Below are 8,790 nucleotides of genomic sequence, written 5' to 3'. Positions count from 1 at the left end.
TCTCGAAACAACGCAGAATGTACAATTTAAATATAAATTAAAATTATCCACTGTATAAAAACAAATCTTAAAAATATATAATTAAAAATCTGGAGCGTAAATTATATTTATTGAAGCCCTCGTTTTGCAGAGGCAATTATTTTGTTGTATATTACAATAGAATCTTGTTAACAAAATTTTTACTTGCATATTTTATCTTATGCTTTTCAGTCTTTTGCAAATGATTCTTTCTCAAATGTTTTGAAATTTCGAGCAGTCTAATTTCTCAATTCAAATTATAATACGGTTATTTGTACCGAGATTTCAGTACAAATAGCTCCTTTTCCAGCTCTATTTGTACCAAAAAAGTCTGGCTATTTGTACCGAAATTTCGGCACTCGTAACCACGGCGTAAAATGAATAGAAGTTATCCAATATGTACCGTAATCCTAATTCTCTCCTACTTTCATACAATAATTATACTGAATGCTCAAGTTAGAATCGCATTTACCAATTGCGCATATTATGAGTATAGTGGATAATTTAAGTATGAATGAATTAACTTCACATTGAATTATTGACGACATAAATATACTCTGATATAATAAATGGGAAAAATAAAGAAATAAATCAGAATCAACACTATTCAGTAGATATTTAACCATCGTTTTAATTTCTGTACTAAAAGGTAGAGATTTAAACCAATTTTTTTAAATAAATAAAAAATAAATCAAATGTTCCAGTGTGTACCAACACCCAAATTTTCAAGATTTTCGAGATAAAAAAAGTAAAAAAGGCTCAGGAGTCTACGATTTCGCGCGGGCTCCGATGATGGGCACGGCCATGACTCTAGTCTCGAGTCTTGCGTTGCTCCACGCCACAAGTGTGCGTGGCGTGCTCGCGCGAGGATCTTCTCGATTTCAAACGTCAACCGGCGCGACATAGACACTCTGTTTTTTAATTTAAAGCGAATCGGTTGTGCGGTTTTTCCGGGCTAATTTGAAAGTAAGAAAAAGTAGGAAAAAAAATAAATTTATTTAAAAAATATATTGTTCGTCGATTTCGTTCGTCCTGGGAAATCGACACCCGAGTGGGTTGAAGAGAGTGCGCGCATGACGGAGCCCAAGGGATAAATAAGGCTCAACTCGGTACGATACTAGAAGATAATTAAGTTTCTTAATTGGATTAATCTGCAATTGTGAAGAAGGCATCCGAAACAGATGAGATGGACGTGTAAAACTTCCATTTTTGTGCGGATTTATAGCGAACACGTGGATATGTTTTGATAAACGTTTGAAATTTAAAAAAAGTGTGCTACAAAGGAGATTATATTTTATTAATTGAGATATTGATTAAAATTGGTGGTGTTTAAATAACTCTGCAAACATTGATCGAGATTCGCAATCTGTACACCTCGTTTACAGAATACAATTTTTTTCTGCTCTATTATTGGATCATAAAAAATTGGGTTCATTTTGATAACTAATTGATGATTGGTGTGTTATATTTAATTCAGGCACTTATTTATTAAAACGGCAAGGCTTTGGTGAATTCATATTTTTCCAAATGTTTACTCGTTATTTACAGTTTTGTTTAAGCCGCGGCTACGTGTTCCGAAATTTTGGTACGAATAGCCAGATTTTTTCGGTACATAAAGACTGGGGTAGCTCAAAAAAATATGATTGGCTGTCTTATCCCCCCACCTTATTGTCTTTCATTTTGTGTAAAAATAATTGTGTGATTTTTTATTAATTAAAAAAATGTTAAACTGTGCGCAAACGTTCGAGGAACAATATTTGCTTCTTGCACAGGTCTTCACATAATTTCTTATAACAAGAGACTCAGAATGACTTCAGGAATATGGTATAAATATTAAAAAATTTCTTTGATTGTTTACATTTTTGCTGAAGGTGAGTAACTATTTACAAAGATGTAAGAATATGAGTCTGGAACTTGTTAACAAGTAATATCACCTACTCGCAGTACGAACTAATACGAAATTTGAAAAATAATTTTTTTAATAAAAACAGAAACCGCTTGCTTTAACAGAATTGCCTCGAAAAATTAAAACAGAAAGAAAATATCTGTTTCTTATGTGTAAAAGTGAAATCAACATAATGTCAAAAATATTTTTAATTTTTTGTTATAGTTTATATTAAATTATATTAATTATTAATAAATTCCACATACACATTTTCTGACATCCTTTTAAAACTATTCTTCACTTTACACAAACAGACGGTATTTTACAATTTTGTTATTCAGGGTGGTTTAAAGGCCCGCAATTGGACCCCAAACTATATTTAAGTAATTAAAGAATTTATTAAATATTTTTAGGATATTTCTGAAGTCACTTTAGGACATTTATTATGCGAAATTATGTGAAGAACTGCGAAAGAAGCAAAATACCGTTCTAACGGATAGTTTCATAAACTTTAAGGGTAGTTTTCAGTCAATTAGACAATTAACAATTTTTAGCATTCAAAAGTGTTTATCTACGAGTTCAAGTTAAATGAAAGAAAATAGGGGGGGGGGGGGGTAATATAGATAGATTGATCAGCTGAAAACGCATTTCTCATTAATTGCGATTTTGACGGACAATGTCTTAATTTAAAGAATCGTCAATTAAAATGAGAATCCAAAACAAGAATATTTTTTATTAATGCAAATTAAAAAAAAATCTATTTAAATATATTTAATACTTCCTACTTCTATTAATTGAGGAGCAAAAAGAGATACGATAATGAAGATATGGATACATTGTTTCAACTATTTCCTGAATAAGAATTGTAGAGCAGTTTAAACAAAAACGTGCAATTTTCTAAGACGCATTATAGTTTGTACTATTTTTGCTTCATTCGTGATGAATGAGTCTAATCATATTAAAATCAAGTTACACGTTGACTATAATAAATTAAAATTTGCATGAATGTCTATTTACGGCAACTAAGCGTGATGTTATTCAAGTATTTCATAACTACAAAAGTACTTCAGTATTTCATTTGAGATCTTTATTTTTTAATTTAATTTCATTGTATGAAGATTATTTTTTAAAGAATTTTCGATATTTTAGCATAAGTGGCTGGCAATTAAAAACGAAATTGACAAACAAAAACCGCAGTTATTTTTATTTAATCGTTAGTATTTGCATGATTTTACTCCCGAATTGTTTACTGACTGCACAAAGCTTCTATAAATTTAACGTTTAACTGGCCATTCTGACTATCGATTATCTATATGAATTTTTGTGAAAGCAGAGAAATAAAAACAAATTACATATAGAAATAGGTTTAATAATTAGATACATATTTTACTTAATTAAGAAAACGAATAAATTAAGTATCTCTGTAGCGGATATATTTTAAATGTTGAAATGATCAATAATTTATTAATTAATTTAAATGGGAAAATCAGCATAATTATAATATCGATATCGAATAAAGCAATATTGTATCAAGAATGACCGAAATGCAGGAAATTTGTTTATTATTCCGGATTAATTTTATGAAATTTGTGCACAATTATAGATAATTAATGAAAATTATCTGCTGCGTACTTCAGGCTCATTCCTTATAATTTAGAAGAAGTTAAATTTACAGGCCAAGAATTTTCAAATGCATTTCGGGAATTGTATCTAATTCGGAATAATTTTTAAATATCCAATGCAAGTTTCATTTCATCATTTTTGCATTCTTAGATTTTCCGAGTAAACTTCTCACATCACAGTAGATATTTGGCAATATGATTATAATTATTTCCTTTTTAAATTAAAAAAAATGCACCATATGCATGTGTACCCACAGCTTCGTTCTCCCCTTTTTATGAAATATAAATGGCTAAATAAACAAATTAATTAATTCATTCGAAAACAAATGATTACTGCAATGTATGATACAGAATTGATACATATAAAAGTGATGTTTTTTCATTGGGATTGCTTCCGTTTTGGTTGGTTCAACGAGAGAATAATCGATTCGTCATTTAATTAAGCAGAGAAAAAACCTCGAAGCGCTATTTCGATTACAGCGAGGTCACAGCAAAACGAATGAACGCTAGTGGAAATTGTTTTGTGTACCATAAATATCAGAGTTGACCTGAGAAGTCAATGAAGTATACACTGAATCGTTAATAATTGAAATCGAGGCAAAAACCGAAAATAATTCTTAAAAAAATAATATTCAAAAAAAAAATACAAAAACATTGACAGTTGCGAACATCATCACTAACATTCACACTAGAATAAAAATGATAATTATTGAATTATTGCAAATGCGCTTTGATATTTATATTAGTGTATTTTTATAGACAAACATACCAATCCAATTTTTTCTTGAAAAAAGTTTTTAAAAATAAAATCTTATTGAAAATAGCTGAATCTAATGTTTAATCGACAAATCTATCATTTACTTTGTCTATTTTCATCATTTTATTCTGTAATTTTTCAAATATCTGAATTCAATTTTACAATCCATCTACAAATGAATGATCAGTTCTTTATTTAAAAAAAATTTTTTTGCTGCACATGAATTGGCAATTTCAAATAAATTGTTTAAGTAAACATTAATTGCAGGATATCAGGAAATTAATATAAAAAAATATCTACCATAATGCCACATTAAAGTTAAATATTTATAGAATAGATTACAACATTGATAAATTCTAATTTTTAATATATTTAGTAATTTTGTAATTGTGCAATTATGAGGAAAAGAATTTAATGTTGATATACAAATTAGGGAATTTTACCAAAAGATAAAAAATATGCATGAAGATAATTTCTGCCGGTAATGTAAGTCACTTTTATAGTAGAAATTGTTATTAAAACTAAAAATAACTTCTAACAAATGGAGTTTTCTCTATTAAATAATTTTGAAAATAACAAATATTATGAGGGCGAATAGAAAATTGTACTGAAAATGAAAGTGGAAATCTTAGCTACTATAGGTTAACAAAAATTAAAGGCTACTTAATTATTGATAAAAAAACTAAGGGTAAAGATGTTTTAATTTGTGTACACAAATTTGAGTTTTATTGTCGTTTTTATTTTTTTAAGAAGTTGTCATTATAAAATGAAAAACCCACGATTCGCAGGTCTGTTTCTTAGATACTCAACAGTTTATAGGTCTTGGAATGTTTAAAGTGTAAAAACTTCTTGGAAACAAATTGTTTCTTTAAAAATGGATTTTTACTACCAACGAGTGATCTGACAAGCACACCTAACTATATTTTGTTGCAAGCTATCATTAGAAAATAACAATTATTTTTCATATGCAAGTACATTTCCTGGATTTAATAATATTTAAAAAATAGACAGAAATAATTAGAACAGATTTCCTTTTTGCTAACATATTTCAAGATTTCATATCACCACAATAAAGAAGCAGTTAATCAAAACCGTTACAAGATAAAGGAGATGAGATTGGTCTAGTCCTAAATTATCAGGCAATTTTGGGAAGCTTATGGGGCATCTGGGGAAATGTCCCGTCGTCATCCTCTTTAATCTCCGTTTCTATTAACGGAAGAGAAGGAAGGGACGAGTTCCGCAATAATCGGCAAGACGAAAGAAAAAATGTACGAGGGAGAACAATTCTCGAGTGACTATTGCCGGTGTGTACTATCGTACTACTGGGAGTTCTTTGTGACACAGAAAAAGTTTTGTCATTGGGTATGAGGGGTAAAAAATGGGCTCACGCGGTGGAGAACTATACGTGAAAGCTTTTTCCACTCAAAACCGAAGAGTAAAAGCGACCTATTTACTTATCGTTAATCCTTCGGAACTAGTGCAAGCACAAAGTCGACGATATTTCAGATATTGCACTTTTTTTAGAGTAGATACCGCCCGCCTACAGTTTCAAAAACTTTAACTTAACTAAAGGATCGTCCATAAAGCACAATGATAATAGGGAGGGAGGGGGGGTCCTCTCTCAAAAACCACGGTCAGTGATAGCAGAACGGTGTGTTGGGGTAGTGGTAGTGACAGTACGAACTTATATAACGTTTAGTACGCTTCCGGATGATAAACATTAACAAAATTTGCGAATTTTGCGAAAGATCCCTGCAAAGTGACAGTTCAATAAAAACTTAATAAGTTTAAAAATCACTTTCATATTTGAAACTTTACACACTTTACCCTATTTCCCTGTTTACCCCTTTTTTTAAGCAATCTTCTTTTTCCCCTGTTTTTAAGAAACTTCCCCATTTTCTCGTTTTTATTCTTAAATGCGAAACTGAGTTAATAGAGCCCAATAATAAAACCCAACCACGTTTGTTCAAAAGTTCTACTAGTTGGTTTGCAAATTTCACTATTTAGTTGAAAAATCATACTTGCTATTTAAAAATTCAACTGCTTTGTCGTTAATTTTTCTTATGGCTTCAAAATTCAAGAATTTTGTTAAAAATTCGTTGTTTTATTCAAAAGTTTAAATATTCCATGTTTGGCTACAAAATTATCCTTAATAAATTTAAGAATGATCTATTTAGTAGGAAAATCATGTTCTGTTGAAAATTTGTCTTTTTTGGTAGAAAAATAATGATTGTTTTTTACATTCTGATCATAATGAGAAGGTATTGGTTTTATGTAAAATTTCACTTTGTCGGTTTTCATCAAATCTCCACGTTTTGAGACCTACTGAGACAGAAAAAACGATTTTTACGAAGGTGTTCGTCTGTAGTTTGTATTCTGTAAGCACGATAACTTTCGAAAAATTAATCAGATTGGATTTTGCTTTGACACACTTTTTTAAGGCCTGAAAAGAAAGAACAAGTTCATAAACCAGCTATTTTGGATCAAAATTCAAAAAGTGAGCGCGTTTTAAGAATGTTTAAAACCACATTTTTTCAAGATTTCAAAACTCTATGAACTGTTATTCATAGTACTCAGAAACCCAAACAATTTATCCTAATGACTTTCTTTCTATAAAAAGAAAATGATCAGAGTTAGAGAATTTTCATAATCCAAAAAAATAAACTAAAATGAATATTTTAAGCCAAAAAACGCATGAAATAAAAAAAAGTCAGAAGAAGAAAAACGTTGATTTTTGAAAGCCATTCAAGATGATCATGAAAACTTTTTTAATTTGGTCGAAAAGTTGAAAATCAAGACTTGATCTTACCAAAAATGTTTGAAATCACATTTTTTCGAGATTTCAAAATTCTATGTGCGATTATTCATAGTACTCAGAAACCCAAAGAATTTATCTCTATGACTGTTTTCTATAAAACGAAAATCATCAAAGTTGAAGCATTTTCAAAATCCAAAAAAACAAACTAAAATGAACATTTTAAGCCAAACAACGCATGATATGAAAAAAGCCAAGAGAAGAAAAACGTTGCTTTTTGAAATTCCTACAAGTTTATGTTAACAACTTTTTTAATTTGGTTGAAAAGTTGAACATTCCAAATTTGATCGTACCAAAAATAATGAAAAATCCAAAAATTCCATTTTTTGTTCTAACTATGCAAGAACGAAAAAAATGAAAAAGCTCAAATTGCATGCCCTGGAAAGAACTACAAATTTATAATGAATAGCTTTTGGATAGGACGCGTAGTTTTTGCTTTTAGTCGTAAAAAATAACATTAAAAATAAAAAAATTAAAAAATTATGGAAGAACGACACAAGATACGAAAAAAAAATTATACAAAACTTGTTCATCCAAACAAGAGCTATAATTTTTGATAGGACACCTAGTTTTTGCTTTAGTCGTAAAAAATAACATTCAAAATAAAAATAATAAATTTTTATGAAAAAACGACAGAAGATATGAACTAAAATTAACAGACAAAAGTTTTTCGCTTAAAAAGATCTTATACATTTATTATTAATCATTTTTCGTTAGGATGAGTTGATTTTCTTTCAATCGTAAAAAATAAGATTGAAAATAAAAAAATTACATTTTTTGAAAAAGGACGGAAAACACGAAAGAGGACACAGGATTCCTGTATTAGACCCTATTTAGATTCGCAGTAGTTTTTATTTAATCGTAAAAAACAAGATTAGAAATAAAAAAAATGATAAAAACAAGGAAATAAGAATTAGTATGATTCAATTTTTATGCATATTATGAATTGTAATAATTTACATTTATTGAAATGATACATGTTTTAGCGCAGCTTATAATACAATTTTAAGCAAAATAAGAAACAAATATAAAAATAATCATGATAAATACAGTTGGCTCTTTATTTTGCAATTTTTTAATAAGCAATCCCAGGCAGGGTTACATAAAAAATGTATTATATTTGATATAAAAGTGTTGTGTATAATGTAGAAAAGTTGATATGTTCGACAAAATCGAGTGCGAAGCACGAGATACCTGATGAGAATGGGTTCGTTAAAGCCGAAAGAGCTTTAACAAAAGAGAGTTCAAAATCACAAAATTATAGTTGTCGGTCCGTTGACCTTTGATTTTGAAAGGTCTGTGCACAAATGCGGGAGAAATGCAAAGACCATGCGCGGAGTGCGATTGCTATTAGTCGCGTGCCGTAGGTGCGCTCAAACTCTCGAGCTTAGCTCTTTTAACGAAAGAGAATTCACAATCACAAAATTACAGTGGTGGATGTTTTGAGTCTTAATTTTTAAAGGTTTGCGCAAGAATGTGCGAAAATGTAAAGACTGAGTGCGTAACGCGAGTTAAATACATAATCGAGCGCGAGATAAATACATCATCGAGCGCGACGAGCATGTGTCCACATGGCGGGCAGGTTGTTTTAGTATTTATTATTACACCATTAAGCCATTTCCCTTTCGGGGTAGGCGTGACTCACTCGGCAGGGGAAAGGAGTAGTGTGTGGATGGGATAGAGATTTTTCAGA

The 8,790-nt window shown here is 29.9% G+C and overlaps 1 protein-coding gene across 3 annotated transcripts in view; it reads left to right on the top strand.

Moving 5' to 3' along the window:
* The first annotated feature begins 880 nt into the window (after positions 1-880).
* LOC117171431 (excitatory amino acid transporter 1-like) overlaps positions 881-8,790 on the top strand; it is a 105,143-nt gene continuing 97,233 nt past the window's right edge. For all 3 annotated transcript variants that reach the window (XM_033358757.1, XM_033358758.1, XM_033358759.1), the window contains exon 1: positions 881-1,127. The gene's annotated coding sequence lies outside the window, so the exon portion shown is untranslated. The remainder of the gene's footprint in view (positions 1,128-8,790) is intronic.

This window comes from Belonocnema kinseyi, chromosome 4, assembly GCF_010883055.1.
Source record: "Belonocnema kinseyi isolate 2016_QV_RU_SX_M_011 chromosome 4, B_treatae_v1, whole genome shotgun sequence".
Taxonomy (NCBI): domain Eukaryota; kingdom Metazoa; phylum Arthropoda; class Insecta; order Hymenoptera; family Cynipidae; genus Belonocnema; species Belonocnema kinseyi.
Note: the sequence above shows the minus strand (reverse complement) of the source record. Positions and strands in the feature narration are given on the sequence as shown.